The following is a 22,237-nucleotide window of genomic DNA, read 5'->3' on the forward strand; positions in this document are numbered from 1 at the left end:
CGTGGGTGGAGCCGCGTGTGGTCGGGGCATTGGCGGGACCACGTGTGGGCATGTGCGGGGGCGGAGCTAATGTGCGGAGGCGGGATTAGTGAGTAATCACGATGGATCTTACTGCTACCACTGTGCAGTTGTTTCTGTGGGGGTATCATTCAATGTGGTGGGCATTTTAGGTGGCATTATACTATGTGTAGGGGTGTTGTGATTCAATGACCGAGGAGGAGCAGAAAAAAGGACAAAAAATGTGAATCCCAGAGTGTCACCAGAGTGTTAGGGATCTTAGTGGACTGCAGACCTCACACTGACACACAACTAGAAGTAGCTGTGGGACATGCCTACGATGACCTGGTCGCTTTGACACAGCCGGAGAACTAATTTTTCCTACAGAGAGAAATACAAGAAAAGCTAATCTGCCTCGGAGCAGTCCCCCACCCAAAAATATAGATATCCCCCCACATAAAAAGATTATGGTGATGTAGGAAAACACAATACACAGGAAGAAAACAGATTCAGCAAAGATAAGGCCCAAACTATCTATATAGGAAAGAGCACTGTCTGCAGCCGTGCATAACCCTAGAAAATACCAACATGCCTGATATGGAAAAATACTGAGTCCACACGGACTCTGCCCCCACTATATAAGTACTCTGGTGTTACTGGAATCCAAGCAAAACACTAATATAGAGGAGGGACTGAAATCAGTACCAAGCATGACAAAACAAAATATACTACAGAAAATGAAGCAAGGTACACAGACATTCCCAGCAGGGAATGATCCAACTCCACCCAGACTCCACACAAGAAAAATCAGAAAATAAGCCTTAGTACTTAAACAGCAAACAACAAGTAAATGGAGGCAACCAGCAAGGTACAAGGACCAAACTTATCTGAAATTAGTCCAGGTAGAAACAGGAGGTTAGGCTGGCTTCAGGATGTCCTAGAACACAGGAGGAAACACTGAGCACCGGCCAGAAACAAGAGAACACTGCACAGTTATAGAGGCCAGTCAGAACTTCCAATCCTCATCAGCTGTCTGGCCTCTATCAAGCAGGCTAATGCCACTACCAGCATTGGCCACCAGAGGGAGCCTAAAACTGGAACCCAGTCCAAATGTGTTCACAACATAGGGGATTGTGGGGCATCTTACCACATAGGTAGCATGTGGGTACCACAAAAGCAGCACCATACCGTGGAGGAACCCTAATGGGCTTTATAGGGGCAATATTTCTATGTGGGTGCAAATAAAGGACTGGATGAGGTTAGGGTTCTGGCTTAACACAACATAAAAATTGCAGTGTCTATTTTTGTTATTTTTAAAAATTTGAGAGTATGTGTTTTCTGACGCCTTTTTATCATAAGCAGAGTTACTTTTTCAAAAATGTGTGCTCACTTTTTCTGTTTTCTGTGGTATGTCAAACCCTACAATGGAAACTTCCACCCATTCCAATTTGAGTTTCACGGAGGGGGTTGTCCCTTTTGCTTCTTCATTTTATTCCAGAAAAAATATTACTATGGTGTTTATGAAAATGTGCAATTACTATTTGGCAAACTGCCATGATATAATGCTGAATACAGTGAATGCATATATCATCATTATCTTATCGTGTATGCCAGCTGTCTGGTATACACGATAAGATCTGGTATGTCTGGTAGAACTGCAAAAAAAAATACTTATTTTGCCTGAAACAAAAAGCAAAGGAAATGAGGATTACACATGTAATGGATTTAATGAATGCGGAGGAGCCTCAAAACAGTGAGGTTCAAGTGATTGTGCTCTGTACTCCCGCTCATAGAGGGTGGTCTCGTTCTGAGACCCTTACGTAATTTAAAATGCCTGAACAGAACGTGCCCCCTCCTTTTTTACCTTAATTTTAACCACTTATTGCCACAGCCATTTTTTTCTTTTCTTTTTTCATTTGTCTTTTAACCCTCAACTGGTGAGGTGGGGTTTGCAACACCCCATGGGAATTTTGTTCAGCTGACATTCATTGGAAAATTCTGGTATGAATCATCAATGTATTACATTTTCCGATACTTGTGGGTGTCAAAAATTTGGTATACTCATGTGTAATCAATCGCCATTAAGAAAACGATTAAAACAAACGTGATCTTTGCATTTTCTGTAAAGATTAGAGATTTCTAAACATTGGGGTGTAGGAAGCCCCACATCACCAGTTGCGTGACAAAAATACCACCTGACAAGTTGAGGGTTAAGAACCATGACTTTTTTTTTCTGTTGACAGAACTATGCCAGGTTTATTTTTCTGTTTTTGTTCTAACTGTGTTCACCATGCGGTAAAAATCACCTTGTGACTTAAAGGGGTTATCCGGGACTTATTTTTCCTTATGGGGCAATTATTGCCAGGTAGTTGCTAACTTCCTGCTTGCTATGCCCTGCGACAATCTCTCCATCTAATATATCAGCATTCCACAGTGAGTCCCCTTCACACATGCTCATAACAAATGGCAAATAAATAAATAAAATTAAAAAAATGTGGGGTCTATGGTTATTGGTCCTTATCCGCCCTAAAAATACCAGCCTGCAGCCATTAGATACTCAAATTCTGGCACTTTGCTTCAGCTCTTCACAATTGCCCGGGTGCATTGGAAATCAAGATAATGGTTTTTGTGGTTGACGTCAACTGTGAATTGACAAAAAACACAGCTGGCATCAAGTTTCAGTGTTAGTAATGGAGAGATGTCTTACAGAAACCCCCTATTACTAACCCAGTAAATAAAAAGAAAAAAATTCAAACAAAAAATAGTCTATTTTAAAAAACACACCCTGACTCTTTCCCAGATTTGTCACTTTATTAAAAAAAAATAACAAAAACACCATGCAGGTCCGACATAGTCCAGGGAATCTAACATTGGCCTCAAATGGAAACCTGAAAAATAAAAACAGAGAAATAGAAACAAGAGTCTCATTCATTCACTAATTTATTAGAAAGCAAAGTTCAAAGCTCCGACATAGTCCTGTGGTTCCCTCAACATTCTCAATTACATCGATCAAAGGCCATGGAGCTTCACAAGGCCTCAGAATAAGGCTCCATAGGCTTTGAGCATCAGCCACTCATAGCTCATGCTGCGCTCCACGACACTCAGCATCAGTAACATTACCACTCATTAGATTTTCTGCATGGCGCTGGACTCTTCTTGACCTGGTGATTCTGATGAGCGATGATGTTACTGATGTCACCGTTCATGAGAGGTGCTGGGTGTTCCCAGAATTAGCGCATCTAATGTGATGCGCCACTTCTGGGGTGGCTATGGGCTGCTATTTCTAGGCTGGGAAGGGCCCAATAACCATGGACCTTCCCAGACTCATATTATCAGCTCTCAGCTGTCAGCTTTACCTTTGCTAGCTATCAAAAATGGGGGGAACCACATGGCATATTTTAATTTACTTATTTGGCTAAATAGCTGTATAAGCTAACATCTATCTACTAGCTATCTATCATCTCTCTTTCTCTATCATCTTTGCACGTCTTTAACACTTAAAAATCTTTAATTTCTTGAATGTATTTAATTCTGGTACGTATCACACAGATATCATTTTCACAGACCAATAGAATTTCATTGGTTGTTTTCATCTGTGCTGACAGTAAAAACAGACATGAACAATGGACACACATGTGGTTCACACACATACCGTTCATGTGAAAACTTGGAGGTGTGAAGATCAACAGAAATTTCAATGAGTATGCGTGTAAACGTGTCTCCAGGACATATGAAAATGAATGCCACACATCCTGAATACACTGACATGTGAAGGGGATCTTAGGCAGCGGAGATCTGCTGTCAATCAACATGATCTTAGCAGTGATCCCGTTAACAGAGTAGACCGGAAAAAAAGGAACTGCTCTGTTGACTTGCAGGGGCAGAAGGACTGAAAGGAAATCTGTCAGCATATTTTTGCTATGTAAGCTGAGGATAGCATGATGTACGGGTTAAAAAAAAAGCAACTATGTCTCTCTTATCTGTGTGTCCAACATGTCCCCTGCTGTGATTGATACCTCACAGTCCTTTCACAATCTCTTTTGAGAGTCTGCTGTGGGTGGAACAGCTTCATGGGCTCAGCTACATGCTTAAATGGAACTTGTCTCAAGATTTTTCCCCTATAAGCTGCGGTCAGCACCAGTAAGCTCTGATATACAGCTTTGAAGAATACTGTATATAAGAGCCCAGGCCGCTCTGTAGAACATAAAAAATATCTTTATTTTAATCACCTGCAGGGCAGTCGAGTCCAATGGGCATTGCTGTTCTCCAGCGGCTCCTCCATCTTGTGTGGTTGTGTGACGCCCTGGACTAGCCAGGTAGTCACAGACATGACACCTTACACACCCCCTCCCCTGGATAGTTCACACCAGTCAAACAAAAACCCTTGTTGCCTCCCTCCAGAGTCTGATGTCCACACCAGGTGGGGCGGAGCCAGGCGGTTGGCCCCACCCACCGAGGAGTTCACAGGCCTGGAGGCGGGAAAACAGACAGATTGAGTTTAGAAACTGCAAGTGTCTGGGTCGGAGCCCAGGCACTAACAGCAAGGTTGGCAGACGGTGGTGGCCGTCTGCAGGAGTTAGTGGATCTCTGCAGAACCGTAGGACTGGGGTCGGGCGGTGGCCCGCCGGTACCGAACCGGGGAGTGGACTGAAGCTAAGCACACAGGCAGGGCCATCGGACCCCGACTAGGCTTGGAACCGCCGACAACGGTCAAATCCGAGTGTGACCGGAACCCCAGGGGTTTCCCAACAACCAAGACCCGACAGAAGGCAACAGTCCACACCGTGAGGATATACAGCCACTGCCATAGGCTAGAGATCCAAGGGCCAGTGCCTGCGGGCAAAACGGGCTCCTTCGGTACCTATACGCCGGAAAGCGGACTACCGGTGGGCAACCACAGGAGTCAGAACAGTCTAACAAGGTGCAGGGAAAGACAGCCACCATCACACTGTCCGGGGAGAGCACAAACACTGCAGCCGGCTGCGGGACCCGTCCATCCAGCCGTTTGGTTTACCAGAGACTCTGTCATTGACTACCTGAGTGAGTACACCAGTGCCATCCGGCACCGCGCTGCCCCTGCAACCCTGCACCCCAGTCATCCAGCCTCCCCGTTACACCACCGGGCCCCGGGATCACCAACCCCTACCAACGAAGGGGACAACATCCTAGCTGCTCCCTACCATCGCTCCCGGGATCCCCGTCACCAGCAGCGGTGGTGCCCTTTATCACCACGACCCGTGGGTGGCGTCACGAACTATCTCCCAAAACAAACGACCCCCTTTTCACTCGTAAACGAGGAGCGCTGCTCGAGTCCCTGGGTCCGGCCCACCGCTCGAGCCACCAAGCAGCAGCAGAAGCCCCGGACCAGAGCGTGGCGAGCGCGTCCCCTCCGCCCGCGACACAAGCACACACAGCATCCGGTAATACTGTATTGCTTCCAGCTGGTAGGGGAACCTGGGAAGCAGTGCAGTGGAGTATCGATGCGTTCAATCGCCGGTCCTCGCGTTCTAATGCGTCCTAGGTCCCCGAAGCAGTACAGCTTATTTTTAAGGAAACACAGTAACATATAGAAAACCACATACCAGTACCTAAATAATAAAAATTACAGATTTTGTAAAATTATCATAAGGCTCAAGGTTTCCCACCACTGTGAGTGTATAGATTTATATTATCAGAAACATCAGCAAGAACAATTTTACAACCAGAATATTCTCTGATATATAAAGCTGAGTGTATGTACAGTGCCTTGCGAATGTATTCAGCCCCTTTGAATTTTTCAACCTTTTCCCACATTTCAGGCTTCAAACATTACATAAAAATTTTAATGTTATGGTGAAGAATCAATAACAAGTGGGGCACAATTTTGAAGTTGAACAAAATTTATTGCTTATTTTAAATTTTGTAAAAAATAATAAACTGAAAATGGGGCGTGCAATATTATTTGTCCTCTTTACTTTCAGTGCACCAAACTCACTCCAGAAGTTCATTGAGGATCTCTCAATGATCCAATCTTGTCCTAAATGAGTGATGATGATAAATATAGTCCACCTGTGTGGAATCAAGTCTCCATATAAATGCACCTGCTCTGTGATAGTCTCAGGGTTCTGTTTAAAGCGCAGATAGCACCATGAAGACCAAGGAACACAACAGGCAGGTCCGTGATACTGTTGTGAAGACGTTTAAAGCCGGATTTGGTTACAAAAAGATTTCCACAACTTTAAAGATCCCAAGAGGCACTGTGCAAGTGATCATATTGAAATGGAAGGAGTATCATACCACTGCAAATCTACCAAGACCCAGCCGTCCCTCAAAAATTTCATCTCAAATAAGGAGAAGACTGATTGGAGATGCAGCCAAGAGGCCCATGATCACTGTGGATGAACTGCAGAGATCTACAGATGAGGTGGGAGAGTTTGTCCATAGGAAAACAATCAGTCGTACACTGCACAAATCTGGCCTTTATGGAACAGTGGCAAGAAAAACGCCATTTCTCAAAGATATCCATAAAAAGTGTTGTTTAATATTTGCCACAAGCCACCTGGAAGACACACCAAACATGTGGAAGATGGTGCTCTGGTCAGATGAAACCAAAATCAAACTATTTGGGCACAATGCCAAACGATATGTTTGGCGTAAAAGTAACACAGCTCATCACCCTGAACACACCATCCCCACTGTCAAACATGGTGGTGGCAGCATCATGGCTTGGGCCTGCTTTTCTTCAGCAGGGACAGGGAACATGGTTAAAATTGATGTGAAGATGGATGGAGCCAAATACAGGACCATTCTTGAAGAAAACCTGCTGGAGTCTACAAAAGACCTGAGACTGGGACGGAGATTTGTCTTCCAACAAGACAATGATCCCAAACAAAGCAAAATCTACAATGGAATGGATCACAAAAACTTATCCAGGTGTTAGAATGGTCAAGTCAAAGTCCAGACCTGAATCCAATCGAGAACATGTGGAAAGAGGAGCTGAAAACTGCTGTTCACAAACGCTCTCCATCCAACCTCACTCAGCTCCAGCTGTTTACAAAGGAAGAATGGGCAAGAATTTCAGTCTCTCGATGTGCAAAACTGATAGAGACATACCCCAAGCGACTGCAGCTGTAATCGCAGCAAAAGGTGGCACTACAAAGTATTAACTTAAAGGAGACGAATAATATTGCTCGCCCCAATTTTCAGTTATTTATTTTTTATAAAAGTTTAAAATAAGCAATAAATTTCGTTCAACTTCACAATTGTGTCCCACTTGTTGTTGATTCTTCACCATAAAATTATTTTTTTTATCTTTATGTTTGAAGCCTGAAATGTGGGGAAAGGTTGAAAAATTCAAAGAGGCCGAATACTTTCGCAAGGCACTGTATGTATGTATGCGCGCGTGTCCGCTAAATGAATCTGCTTCGTCACATTTACAATCATGAAATTTTGCAGACGCCTCACTTGACTCAGGGAGTATCATAGACTATGTTTTGAGGGGAAAATTTAACCCCACACTTTACAGTTATTCGCCCAAAAACCTCCTTATATTAAAGTCAATGGAGCTGGGAGCTACAAGTCATTAATAGGAGCGGTGATTGGTTGCTATAGGCAACAAAGGACATTGTTAGTATAAGAGGCTTCTGTGTTAGTTAATATGATTTCGGTGGAGAGACGGACACACACACACACACACCCAGAGTGAGAGAGACAGACACAGAGAGGAAAGGAAAGATCGTCAAGATTGACAAAGACGAATTGGTCGAAACGTTGCTCTTCTGTGCACTGACGGAATAAAGAAAAGAGCGTTTATTTCACCCAAAGGACGCAGTCATCTTTCCTTTGCTGCGGTATGTGTAATCAAGTGATCCCTTGATATTGGACGTGTGTCCAAATGCTGCTATATTGTGCGATGTGCATGAGCAGCTACTGACTGGAGGTGCTGCAGTTTTTGCATTTTGTACGATTGTGAGACAGAAAGGACAGAGAGGAAGAGAGGGAGACAGACAGAGGGGGAGACAGACAGAGGGGGAGACAGACAGAGAGGGAGACAGACAGAGAGGGAGACAGACAGAGGGGGAGACAGACAGAGGGGGAGACAGACAGAGAGGGAGACAGACAGAGAGGGAGACAGACAGAGGGGGAGACAGACAGAGGGGGAGACAGACAGAGGGGGAGACAGACAGAGGGGGAGACAGACAGAGAGGGAGACAGACAGAGGGGGAGACAGACAGAGGGGGAGACAGACAGAGAGGGAGACAGACAGAGGGGGAGACAGACAGAGGGGGAGACAGACAGAGGGGGAGACAGACAGAGGGGGAGACAGACAGAGGGGGAGGGAGACAGAGAGGGAGAGTGAGAGACACCTAGTTACTATCCTGTGCAACGCCGGTACTACAGCCAGTAACTAATAAGGATGGCTTGTGGAAAGCTGAATATAATGCTGAAACATAGATTTCATCAGCAGTGCAATGTTACCATCTTAGATCCTGGCAGGCAGTTCATATGTTCGGGAGCTGTGGACCCCGGAAGTGGCCACTGACTCATGGACCATGGACACAATTCGCTCATCTCTTCTAATAGGAACCCATTTTTGGAACAGCAGCTATTTTATCATACTCCCTAAGTTATGCCATAGATACTCCGGTCATGTGGCAATGCCGGGATACCCCCAGTCTACACCATGTGACAAGACCAGGATCCTGCCAACTCTGCAAGAGCAAATTAGACAAACTAGCATCATGCCCCCTAAAACACCACACAGGAAGATGGAGGACTTTTATCTGTATTAATTTACAATGATGCCATTTGACAAATATCCAGTCCATGTAGAAACGAAGTCACCTCAAACACTTTCTTTAAAAGGCGGTGACTGATCAACCCTCAGAATTAGGAAACCGGCTACATGGGATCTAAAACAATGTCTACATTTGCTTTACATCAATCCATCCCATATAAAATATATTAAAAGTGGTATAAAAAAATATCTGTCCGCTGGTGATGGTGGGATCACGACGAGGATTTTACAGTCAAGTTCTTTTCGTCTGAAATACTTGTTGGTTTGGTCTCTGTGGGGACGGCTGTTTTTTTACTTGCCATAGTGGCAAAAAGAGTGTCCATCATCCCCAAAACTTCCAGCAGCTCTTCCTGATAACTGACTTCTTTTACCAGTGTGTCTTGGAGCCTCAGAAATAATTTATCCACTACAGATGACTGGTTTATGGTGGAAGAATAAATGTCTAAAAAGAAAAAGAATAAATGTTTGGACATTGAACACAAATTCAACAAATGCCCCCAAAATGGACAGTGTCCCCCGATCCATAAATACATTTATCTGTCTCAGAATCAGAAGACGCCATCTCCTTTCAGGAACTCAAAGTGATGAACAATCCTATGTATTAGATTCTCTCCAAAAAGAATATAAGTACAAAAGTGAAGTACACGTGGAGTGTATAAAGCGCGTCGGGCGCGGTGTGGTACCCCGATACCCGGCTCTCTCTATTGGAGGTTTACTGTTCTTATTCTGATTTCTGCATCCCTTATTCATGTATGTGACTTGCTTAATATTGCTTCTGTACTTCTATTCTCTATGTAAGTTCTATACTAATTAAAGAGAACTTGTCACCAGGTTTTTGCTCCCCCATCTGAGAGCAGCATAATGTAGAGGCAGAGACCCCGAATTCAGAGATACAAAAAATATATGGAGAGAAACCGTCAGCTTCATAACATGTTTCCTTGTGAATCATAGCCCGTATTCAGAGTCCGCACGGAGGAGGGTGGGAGCCAGCCGCCAAAATCAGTAAAGGAAAAAAGAATCTAGCGGACAAGAGAAATGGAGGAAACACGTGGGGTCCTTGACAATTAAAAAAAAATGTCTTTATTCATCCAAAAATATAAAGTTAAAAATGGCCACTTCACTTCTATGGCAGATCACTGGGTGTAGGTACAGCAGGGGCTACGCGTTTCGGCGCTACAATGCGACTTCCCCATGATCCATAACCAGCCTGTGTGAAAGTCCAATGTTACCTTCTATTTTAAAAACATTGCACTTTCACACAGGCTGGTTATGGACCGTGAGGAAAGGGCATTGTAGCGCCAAAACGCGTAGCCCCTACTGGACCTACACCCAGTGATCTGCCATAGAAGTGAAGTAGACCCTTTTCACTTTATATTTTTGGATGAATAAAAAAACTTTTTTTTTTTTTTTATTAAGTGTCAAGGAACCCAGGTTTTTCCTCCATTTCTCTTGTCCGATGCATTCTCTTCCTTTTTCCTTTACTGATTCCAGTGATGTGTCACTGACTGAGCTGTCTGCTGTCTATGTTTTCTCTGCTGCACATTTAGCAGTTATGCGGAACTCATGAATATGCTGGACTACCGGGCACCACGCCAAGTAGTCCTGTAATGATAATCTACTGCTGATTAATCAGTGATTTTATCAAAACTACAGTAAATAGCCCAGTAAGAGACACATCACTGGAATCAGGGTCTCTGTCTCTACATTATGCTGCTCTCAGCTTAGGTGGCAAAAACATGGTGACACATTCCCTTTAAGATTGATTTTTCCTATTTCTCTGTCAGCATTTTCCTCTGATCCTTTGTAATGTAATCTAGATATTCTTTCCTTTGATGCAGTCTATTTGGACCGGTCGCCTCCAGCTTTCTTTTCCGTGTGCAGTTCCATATTTTTTTTTATTACCTTCTGATATGTTTTTAAATGTCTTGTTTTAATGAAATATTAATTACATTAAAACAAGACAAGAACTTTGTTTTCTACCTCTATTCTGGTACTATCCGTGCTTCCTTGTGGGGGGGTTTATTAACTAAAGGTCACCATTAGTGATGAGTGAGCACTACCATGCTCAGTACTCATAATGAGCAGGTCGTATACTCGGATGGGTGCATCTCGAGTACCGAGTATAATGGAAGACAATAGGGAATTCAAGCATTTTTCTAGAAGAGTTACTGTAAAGTGGCTTGAGTTCACAATTGACTTCCATTATACTCGGTACTCGAGTTGTGCCCATCCGAGCATCCAACAACTCATTACAAGTACTGAACACCCGAGCATGGTAGTGCGCACTCATCACTAGTAACAACTAACATTTGAAAACATTGTTTAAGTCAGTCATCTATAGCCTTTAAATCCCTGTGCAATATTTCTAATTCTATAAAGAGAGCATAATTGTGACCAAACCGAACATGAGCTACAGGACGCGGCCAACGTGTCCTTAGAGGGTGGAGAAGACCAAGTAGAGTGTAACCAGTGCTGGTTAATGGAGTTACATGCGGACCCCTTTGTCACACTTACCAATTACTTTTTCAGATACGTTTAACAAGATTGGGGCAAATCGAGGATCTACTATGTGCCTGTAAAAATAAAAATAAAGAGGTGATTAATGTTATCATATATTCTGCAGTGAAAATATCACAATCCTGGCTGATAAAAATGAAATGTATATTCAGTCTATGATGAAGTATATGAAGACCCTGCTCCTCGATATGGGGGCCATTAGGAACAAAGAAGACATTCCAGGAAAATAAGAGTATTTTGGCAACTTATAATTTTCTGATAAGATTTCAGATTTAAAGGAGTTGTCCACAATTATTAAAGATGGCCACACATAGCCGAGCTGCACCAAACTATATGGGTCTGAGCTTCACTGGCTTCATTACCACACACGACCTATTGACAGGTACAGCACGGAGGGAAGAGGCCATGTTTTTCTTCTATTGTACAACCCCTCTAATATTAAAAGTTACCATATATTGGCATACAGAGTCTTCTATTTATAGATAATACACAGGAGAACGAGAGTAAAGTGCAATTATAAATAATTTTTATTGAATACACAACAAGAAAAGTAGTAGTTAAAATGGTACACTACCAAAAAATCCTAGGGATACATACATATAAGACCCAAAAAATTCATAGTAGCCCATCCAATTAATCTAGAATATTATATATAGACATCTATGTTAAATAAGGGCTAACAAGTGGAAGGGTCTGATATGGACGATATGGGTAATTCAAAAAGGGACTGCCTTTAAGTTATAGTACACAAATCAAACCATGATTCCCCACCATGTATTGGTAGGAAATCATGGTGATCATGCTGGAGGCACCGTGGGGGAATAAATGTTAGTACTAGACCAATAGGGATAGCACCAAATGACGGTACAACCAGAGTGTGCAGGGTAAAAGGATTCTCTTACCTAAAGTGCTGAAGTGCAGTGTCAGTGCAAAAAAGTCACGATGCGACCAGCAAAGAAATAACGCAGTCCCAATTGAAATAGAATGGTATCCCTATAGATGGCCAAAAGGTCTCCATCCGACGCGCGTTTCGCGAGGATTCTGTAGCTTTATCAAGGTGGGGAACCAAGGTAGTGAGCCCAAGACCTGCATGCCTCTTATATACCCCTCCTAAAGTGGAATCAACAGGTGTGTGGCTGGGAGTGACGTAAAACCGGTAGTGACCTATGTTGTGTTACCACAAAGCGTTGTTAGCAACATACATCAAAATAGTCAGAATATATTAAACATATTTATCGATAGTACATGTATACCAATCACAGTTCGGCCGCTACGTTTTTAAATAACCCCAAATACCATGAACTGGGTAGACAGGGTTACTATCAAAACCATGGCCCGATTAGCGTGGTAACCAAGGACGCACTTCCTGAATGAAAACCGGAAGTCGTCATAAGTCCCTGAATTCACATCTCCCAATCGTCAGATGAGTGCTGTGCAATTCAACCAATGGAAATCCAGGTTGGAACTCATACAGGTTGTCACACCCGACAGGAAGGTCCCACGTGACTGCTGGGGACGCGTCAGCCCCGCAAACACGCCCCACCATTCCCGATCGGCTTAGACATAACCAGAGGACCAAAGTATGCCCTATCACATGTCGAGCCAGATACAATGGACTAGGTAGACAGGGTTACTATCAAAACCACAGCCCGATTGGCGTGGTAACCAAGGACGCACTTCCTGAATGAAAACCGGAAGTCGTCATAAGACCCAGAATACACTTCTCCCAATCGTCAGATGAGTGCTATGCAATTCAACCAATAGTAATCCAAGTTGGAACTTATACAGGTTGTCATGCCCGACAGGAAGGTCCCACGTGATTGCTGGGGACGCGTCAACCCCGCAACCACGCCCCACCATTCCCGATCAGGCTGGACAGAACCAGAAGACCAAAGTACGCCCTATCACGTGTCGAGCCATGTCTTTCCAAAATCCTTGAATCGGCATCTGAGGTTGGTATAATTACCAACAAAATGGTAGACGGGCTCTCCACCAAATATCCTAAGGTACCTACCTTTTATCTGTTGCCTAAAATCCATAAAGATGCCCTCTGCCCCCCGGGGCGCCCCATCGTGTCCGGCATAGGAGGCCTGTGTGATCCCATCTGCAAATTTATTGATTACCATCTGAAACCCCTGGTAGAAACCTTGCCCTCCTATGTCCGTGACATGACTGATGTGCTCCGGCGGATCGATGGCATCTTTATGGATCATAACATGTTGATTGTTACAGCTGATGTGGAGAGCCTGTACACCTGTATTTCCCATCAGGATGGGTTGGAGGCTACCCGCCTTTTTCTGGAGATGGGCAGTCGGGATGGCGAACTTAACAAATTTATCCTTGAGCTGCTCCACTTTGCCCTTACACATAATTTTTTTATTTTCAAGGACCAATTTTATCTGCAGCAGCGTGGCACTGCCATGGGGGCGGCCTGTGCCCCCTCGTATGCCAACCTCTTCCTCGGTATGTGGGAGAGGTTGGTATTGGGCGAGGGTGGCACTGGGCTTAGCTCCCATGTGCAGTGCTGGCTCAGATATATTGATGACGTTTTGTTTTTTTGGCAGGGCACAGTGGAGCAGCTTGACGAATTTATGGGGCATTTGAACACCAATAATTTCAATATCAAACTAACTTACAAGCATAGCAGCAGGTGCATTGACTTTTTAGATATTAACATCGAGGTGGACCCTATGTCGGTTATTCAGACTAGTGTCCATCGGAAATCTACTTCAGTCAATGCCCTGCTGCATGCCTCATCTGCCCATACACCTTCCACAATACGCGCCAACCCGACTGGCCAGTTCTTGAGAACGAGGCGGATCTGTTCCTCCAATGATGCATTTGAGTTACAGTCGGCCGACCTCAGATGCCGATTCAGGGACCGAGGGTACAGCAATCGCTGTATTCGGAAGGGGTATTTACGCGCTAAGCGGACTCCTCGTCAACAATTACTTCAATACATTCCTAAGTCTCAAAAATCTGACCCTCCTATTCATTTCATAGGCACCTACAACGGCCATTGGCAGACCATGCGAGAAATTCTAATCAGGCACTGGCCTGTTCTTCGATCGGATCCTATCCTGGCAGATGTCCTCCCCTCCGGTCCTCTTATGACGGCTCGCCGTTCCAAAAACCTTCGAGATATTTTGGTAAGGAGCCATTATATACCACCTATTTCCAACCCTTTTAGTACCCGTGGCCCCTTGGTTGGGTGTTTCCCATGTGGTCGATGTTTGGCCTGCCAGAATATCATTCGTACCTCTTCATTTATGTCATCTAATGGCACCAGGACGTTCAATATCCGGTGTCATATTACGTGTGCTACCACACACGTTATCTATTATGCCACGTGCCCATGCTCTCTCGTGTATATCGGCCTCACCTCACGTGAGTTGAGGGTACGCACGAGGGAGCATGTGCGGGATATTAGTGCCGCTAGGGATGCTATTGATCCTACTACGCTGAAAACACTCCCTAGGCACTTTCATAAATTCCATGGGAGTAACCCGTCTGGACTTAAGATACGGGGTATTGACCACGTTCGTGGTGGGTCTCGTGGAGGCGATTTGAAAAAGCGATTGGCCCAGGTCGAGGCCCGATGGATCTCCACTTTGGACACTCTGGCCCCGAATGGGCTTAATGAGAACATCAGCTTTGTGTCCTTCCTATCATGTAATACCATCAGTCCTCCCTATTCTCTCCCTCTCTTCTCCTTTTTCATAATCCCCTTTTTTAACCCAATTGTTTGTTAGTTTTTTAGTGTTTTTTAATTGTTTTGTCATCTTTATTTTATCATCTCTTGCACTACTATGAGCGACGTTTGGCTCATTCTTGTATTGATCTCTGACCTGCTATTAATTTTTGATACATTATTTTTTAGACCTATCCCTCTTTTGTGCAATTTGATTGACTTTGCGGTCCTTGTGGCTTGCTGTGGGATTTGGATCTCTGCTGGACGTGTCACATCTAGGAAACCTGAAGAATCATCTATTTATTCCCCATTTGCGTGAATTATATGACTTTCCAGTCCTTGTGGCCTATTGTGTGATGTGGATCCTCGCTGGATATATTACATCCAGAAAACCTGAAGAATTATCTGTGCGTCCCCAAGTGGTCCTTCTATTGATTATATTTGTATCATTCTCCTGTTGGACCTTTCTTTTAATTTGGCACTATTTGCCTGAGTGATCGGCAGTGGTCCAAAAGTTCCCTAATAATGCAAGTGTATAATTTGACATATTCTATGATCTACACCGTTTAAACTGCATAATTTAGGTATTATTATTGTGGTTCACTTTTGGACTACCTTAATTGCTATGCTTGTGTTAGTTCCCCTAACATTTTCGGTGCCTGTCTGACACACACGCTCGTTCTGTTTCCAGGGGTACGCGTCCCTTGGATCAGGTGGGCGGGTGTAGACATGGCTCGACACGTGATAGGGCGTACTTTGGTCTTCTGGTTCTGTCCAACCTGATTGGGAATGGTGGGGTGTGGTTGCGGGGTTGACGCGTCCCCAGCAATCACGTGGGACCTTCCTGTCGGGCATGACAACCTGTATAAGTTCCAACTTGGATTACTATTGGTTGAATTGCATAGCACTCATCTGACGATTGGGAGAAGTGTATTCTGGGTCTTATGACGACTTCCGGTTTTCATTCAGGAAGTGCGTCCTTGGTTACCACGCTAATCGGGCCGTGGTTTTGATAGTAACCCTGTCTACCCAGTTCATGGTATTTGGGGTGATTTAAAAACATAGCGGCCGAACTGTGATTGGTATACATGTACTATAGATAAATATGTTTAATATATTCTGACTATTTTGATGTATGTTGCTAATAACGCTTTGTGGTAACACAACATAGGTCACTTCCGGTTTTACGTCACTCCCAGCCACACACCTGTTGATTCCACTTTAGGAGGGGTATATAAGAGGCATGCAGGTCTTGGGCTCACTACCTTGGTTCCCCACCTTGATAAAGCTACAGAATCCTCGCAAAACGCGCGTCGGATGGAGACCTTTGGCCATCTATAGGGATACCGTTCTATTTCAATTGGGACCGCTTTATTTCTTTGCTGGTCGCATCGTGACTTTTTTGCACTGACACTGCACTTCAGCACTTTAGGTAAGAGAATCCTTTTACCCTGCACACTCTGGTTGTACTGTCATTTGGTGCTATCCCTATTGGTCTAGTACTAACATCTATTCCCCCACGGTGCCTCCAGCATGATCACCATGATTTCCTACCAATACATGGTGGGGAATCATGGTTTGATTTGTGTACTATAACTTAAAGGCAGTCCCTTTTTGAATTACCCATATCGTCCATATCAGACCCTTCCACTTGTTAGCCCTTATTTAACATAGATGTCTATATATAATATTCTAGATTAATTGGATGGGCTACTATGAATTTTTTGGGTCTTATATGTATGTATCCCTAGGATTTTTTGGTAGTGTACCATTTTAACTACTACTTTTCTTGTTGTGTATTCAATAAAAATTATTTATAATTGCACTTTACTCTCGTTCTCCTGTGTATTATCCTCATCATGAGTAGTGCTGGCACCCTCCCTGCCTCATCTCGGTAGGCCTGGTGCTCACATTTAATGGCTCTTTTTGTGAGATATGTGTTGTTTCTATTTATAGATGTTGTATTCAACTCTGATGAGTAAAATGCGGCTGACGACTTACTTTATGAGGAAGGTGAGTATTCGGCAGAGCTGCTTCTCGTCCCTCCCTGCTAGGGCGTTTTTAAGAGTTCCTCTTCGGTCAATTTCATTCATCACGGCCACAGTCACTTCTGGGGTTGAGCAACTAACCTGAGTGAGATAAAGGCTAACGAGTCAGAATATGAAATTGGAGACTTCTAGAGAAATAATATGGAACAGTGATACAAAGTAAAAGTGATCTTGTTCATGTTGGCCATGGGAATACATGGAATATAAGGGACGCAAACACCTGATCCAACAATCTGCTGATGAGCAGTGATTTGGTAAGGCGCGGGCAAGAGGGACAGAGACCGAGCTTTGGTACCACATGTAGATGCCAGTACACAACAGCCGCTGGGCCTGTACTGCCGGAGCAGAAATACTAAGAAGAGCACTATGGCCCCTTCAGACTCCAACACTGTGCTGCCCCATGTCTGGCACAGGGTAACAATTCCCATGGTAAGGTTTCCATATTCAGTCACCATCTCCCGGGGCTGCACAGCGCACACATGTATCACATAAAGGCACTGGTTCGGCATCAGTGAGGTGAGGCAGTGTCTATCAATACCATTTATTAGTGATGAGCGAGTATGCTTGTTACTACTCGGTACTCGCACGAGTATCACTGTACTCGGGCTACTCGGCGGGGACCGAGTAATCTCGCGATACTCGTGCTGTACTCGTGGTCTTCATCCCTGCATGTTGGCGCTCTTTTGAGAGCCAGCCCTCATGCAGGGATTGGCTGGCAGACCACTGCAATGCCACAGCCCTGTTAGTTGTGGAATTGCAGTGATTGGCCGGCCTGCACAGCGTGACCGAGCCTTTATACCGGCGGGCGCGCTGTGCTCTGCTCACAGCCATCCAGACAGTCAGTGCAGGGAGAGGGTCGCTGCTTCAGGGAAAGGTTTGCGGCCCTTTATAGTTAGTTCCGGAGCAGGGCTGCAAACAGTGTGACCAGAAGTCCTTCTCAGGACATACAATAAGTTGTATACAGGCAGGCAGGGTATAGCCAGGTCGGAGTACAGTAGCAGAGTCCTTCTCAGGACTATTGTTGCTATATACAGGCAGGGTATAGCCAGGTCGGAATACAGGCTAGTGACCAGAAGAGTCCTTGTCAGGACTATTGAGGCAGTATACAGGCAGGCAGGCAGGGTATATAGCCATTCCTAGTGGTGACCGTATACCAGCCTTCATCATATCTGGGGCTGGTGTACACAGTCTAAAACAGTCCAGATAGTGTCAGACTTCTCAGTAATTTTTTCTCCTAAAAACCTGTTAGGTTCTTATTGCGTCCGTGCTTGCATTTAAAAACCGCACGTGTGTGCCTGTCGGTGGCAGCGTACAGGTGCACTTGCGTGCGTTTTTCACAAACTATTATATAACGCACAAGTCTAGTGAATAATACACGTCAGTCAGCAGTGTCTGATAGTGTCAAACTTCTCAGTAATTTTTTCTCCTAAAAACCTGTTAGGTTCTTATTGCGTCCGTGCTTGCATTTAAAAACCGCACGTGTGTGCCTGTCGGTGGCAGCGTACAGGTGCACTTGTGTGCGTTTTTCACAAACTATTATATAACGCACAAGTCTAATGTATAATACACGTCAGTCAGCAGTGGCTGATAGTGTCAGACTTCTCAGTAATTGTCGCTCCTAAAAACCTGTTAGGTTCTTATTGCGTCCGTGCTTGCATTTAAAAACCGCACGTGTGTGCCTGTCGGTGGCAGCGTACAGGTGCACTTGTGTGCGTTTTTCACAAACTATTATATAACGCACAATTCTAGTGTATAATACACGTCAGTCAGCAGTGGCTGATAGTGTCAGACTTCTCAGTAATTGTCGCTCCTAAAAACCTGTTAGGTTCTTATTGCGTCCGTGCTTGCATTTAAAAACCGCATGTGTGTGCCTGTCGGTGGCAGCGTACAGGTGCACTTGTGTGCGTTTTTCACAAACTATTATATAACGCACAAGTCTAGTGTATAATACACGTCAGTCAGCAGTGCCTGATAGTGTCAGACTTCTCAGTAATTGTCGCTACCTAAAAACCTGTTAGGTTCTTATTGCGTCCGTGCTTGCATTTAAAAACCGCACGTGTGTGCCTGTCGGTGGCAGCGTACAGGTGCACTTGTGTGCGTTTTTCACAAACTATTATATAACGCACAAGTCTAGTGTATAATACACGTCAGTCAGCAGTGGCTGATAGTGTCAGACTTCTCAGTAATTGTCGCTCCTAAAAACCTGTTAGGTTCTTATTGCGTCCGTGCTTGCATTTAAAAACCGCACGTGTGTGCCTGTCGGTGGCAGCGTCAGGCTCCATATTGTCCCTGGATAGAGACGTGCATGATGGCCTGTAAACCTGAAGTGCCCATTGTAAGGCAGTGGGTCTATTGTAGTATAGCCCTTAGGCAGGGCAGCCAAAAATTTGGAGGCTCCACATTGTCCCTGGATAGAGATGTGCATGAGGGCCTCAAAACATTGTTACCATTGCAAAGGAGCGGGTCTCCTGTCGTTGTAATGCCCATTCTGAAAGAATGGGCGAAAAAATTTACCACTGGGGGTATACCTGAAACAACGGCCTAACTATTGTAACGGTCATCATGATGGCGCATGAGGAGAAGGAGGAGCAGTCCAGCGATTAGCCAAAGTCCAGAAGTGTGTTACCATGGTTGAGTGGAGGTACATGGAAAATTCCCGTTACAAACTTTAAATTCCGCTGTCATTTGCTGGTGGTGTGGTGAAGTCTGGCCCAATCCAACCCTTGTTCATCTTGATCAGAGTCAGCCTGTCAGCATTTACAGTTGACAGGCGGGTGCGTTTATCTGTAATGATTCCACCTGCGGCACTAAAAACACGCTCTGACAAAACGCTAGCGGCAGGGCAGGCCAGGACTTCCAAGGCGTAGAGAGCCAATTCATGCCACGTGTCTGTCCAGCTTGGATACCCATTAATTGTAAGGCACAGAGGAATGTCGGAGTACAGTTGTTTGATCTGCAAGGTACTCCTTGAGCATCTGGGCAAACTTAGGATTTCTTGTGGCACTACCCCGCACCTCAGGGGCTGTGGTATGTGAGGGGCTGAGAAAACTGTCCCACATCTTAAAGACTGTTCCCCTACCTCTGGCGGATTGGACTTGTGCCCCTCTTGGCTGTACGCCTTGGTTGTCCACTGATTCCTGACCTATGCCGCTAGCGTTTTGTGAGGGGAATGCTTTGCCTACTTCCGTGACTATGGCCTTCTGGAACTGCTGCATTTTGCCTGACCTCTCCGCCTCGGGAATAAGAGACATAAAGTTCTCCTTTTAGCATGGGTCTAACAGTGTTACCAACCAGTAATGATTGTCGGCCAAGATGTTCTTAACGCGAGGGTCACGAGACAGGCAGCTTACCATAAAGTCAGCCATGTGCGCCAGACTCTTAACAGCCAGGACTTCAGTATCCTGACCAACACGATGACTGAACATGCTGTCTTCCTCCTCCTCCTTCTCCTCATCATCTACCCTGTCCTCTGGCCAGCCAAGCTGAACCGAGGATATGACTGCATGTCATATCCTCAATTTGGCCAGAGAGTTGCTCCATGTCTTCATCCTCCTCCTCGTCATAGTCCTCCACTGCACGTTGTGATGAGACGAGGCTGGGCTGTGTGTTATCACCCACACCCACTACTGTTTCTTGCTCAAACTCATCGCGCTCCGCCTGCAATGCATCATGGTTGTTTTTTGAGCAGAGACCATTTTAGAAGGCAGAGAAGCGGTATGGTGACGCTAATAATGTCGTCATCGCCGCTCACCATCTTGGTGGAGTCCTCAAAGTTTTGGCGGATGGTACATAGGTCGGACATCCATCTCCACTCCTCAGGTGTTAAGTGTGGAGTTTGACCCATTTCCCGACGGCTTAGGTGATGCAGGTACTCAACAACTGCCCTCTTCTGCTCACATATCCTGACCAACATGTGCAGAGTTGAATTCCAACGCGTGGGGACATCACACACCAGTCTGTGAGCCGGAAGATGCAAACGGCGCTGAAAGCCGGCAAGGCCGGCTGAAGCAGTAGGTGACTTTCGAAAATGTGCAGACAGGCAGCGAACTTTTACCAGCAGATCAGACAGCTCTGGGTATGACTTTAGAAACCGCTGAACCACGAGGTTGAGCACATGGGCCACGCATGGAACATGTGTCAGCTGGCCTCGCCTCAAAGCCGCCACCAGGTTCCGGCCATTGTCACACACGACCTTTCCTGGCTTTAGGTTCAGAGTTGTGAGCCAGTGATCTGCCTGCTGTTTCAGAGCTGTCCACACCTCTTCTGCATTGTGGGGTTTGTCACCTATGCAGATTAGCTTCAGCACTGCCTGTTGCCGCTTCGCCGAGGCAGTGCTGCAGTGCTTCTGTGTCGCCCTGGACAAGCCAGGGGCCACAGAGCACAACACTTAAACACCCCACACTCCCTGCAGGCATATCATAGTCAAAACACAAAATCCTTGTTGCCTTCCCCAGGGGCTGTTGTCCACACCAGGGTGTGGAGCCAGGCGGTTGGTCTCCACCCACCAAGGAGGAGGGAAAACACAGGCAGTGAGAGTTAAGCTAAGGAAGTGGAAGGAGGAAAGTAGTAGAGAGGAGAAAAGTGACAGCAAAGAGCCTGAAGTTGGTCCGGGTGTGTAGCCCGGACAGGAGAGCAAGGTTGGCAGGATGTGGTGACCGTCTGCAGTGGAGGCCGATTGGAGTCTGCCGTAAGGACCGTGGACGGGTGGTGACCCGGCCGTACCGGACCGGTATACAAAGAGAAGCCAGCACCATTGGCAGAGGACTTTCGGATCCCGGCAAGGCTGGTGTCGCCGTGAATTTGCCAAATCCGTTAGTGAAGGGGACCTCAGGGTTTCCAAACAGCCAAGTCCCGATAGAAGGCAACCGTCCAACCGTGAAGGGGAGACACCGCCACCGCCAAGGGCAACCGTCTCCCAGGGCCAGCGCCTGTGGGCAAAAGGGGATCCACCGGCCCATATCCAGGTCGGGGAGCGGGTTACCGGTGGGAAACCATCACTACCAACACTTAACTTAGGTGCAGGGAGAGACAGTCATCACTAACCTGCAGGGAGGAACAACCGCAGTCGTCCGAGGGACCCGTCCATCCAGCCACTTGTTTTACCGTGAACTGTGTCATCATCATTGGGCTGAGTGAGTACCTCCGTGCCGTGCGGCACAGCACTGCCCCTGCGACCCTGCACCTCATCAGGCCCCGCAACCCGCCTGT

At 45.6% G+C, this 22,237-nt stretch overlaps 1 long non-coding RNA gene and 1 pseudogene across 1 annotated transcript in view; one reads left to right on the top strand and one right to left on the bottom strand.

Moving 5' to 3' along the window:
- Positions 1 to 22,237, top strand: part of LOC142301028 (uncharacterized) — a 94,923-nt gene that overhangs the window by 2,349 nt on the left and 70,337 nt on the right. The window lies entirely within an intron of this gene.
- The window catches only part of LOC142303495 (U3 small nucleolar RNA-associated protein 15 homolog), a 54,301-nt pseudogene continuing 41,003 nt past the window's right edge, over positions 8,940 to 22,237 (bottom strand).

This window comes from Anomaloglossus baeobatrachus, chromosome 1, assembly GCF_048569485.1.
Source record: "Anomaloglossus baeobatrachus isolate aAnoBae1 chromosome 1, aAnoBae1.hap1, whole genome shotgun sequence".
Lineage (NCBI taxonomy): Eukaryota > Metazoa > Chordata > Amphibia > Anura > Aromobatidae > Anomaloglossus > Anomaloglossus baeobatrachus.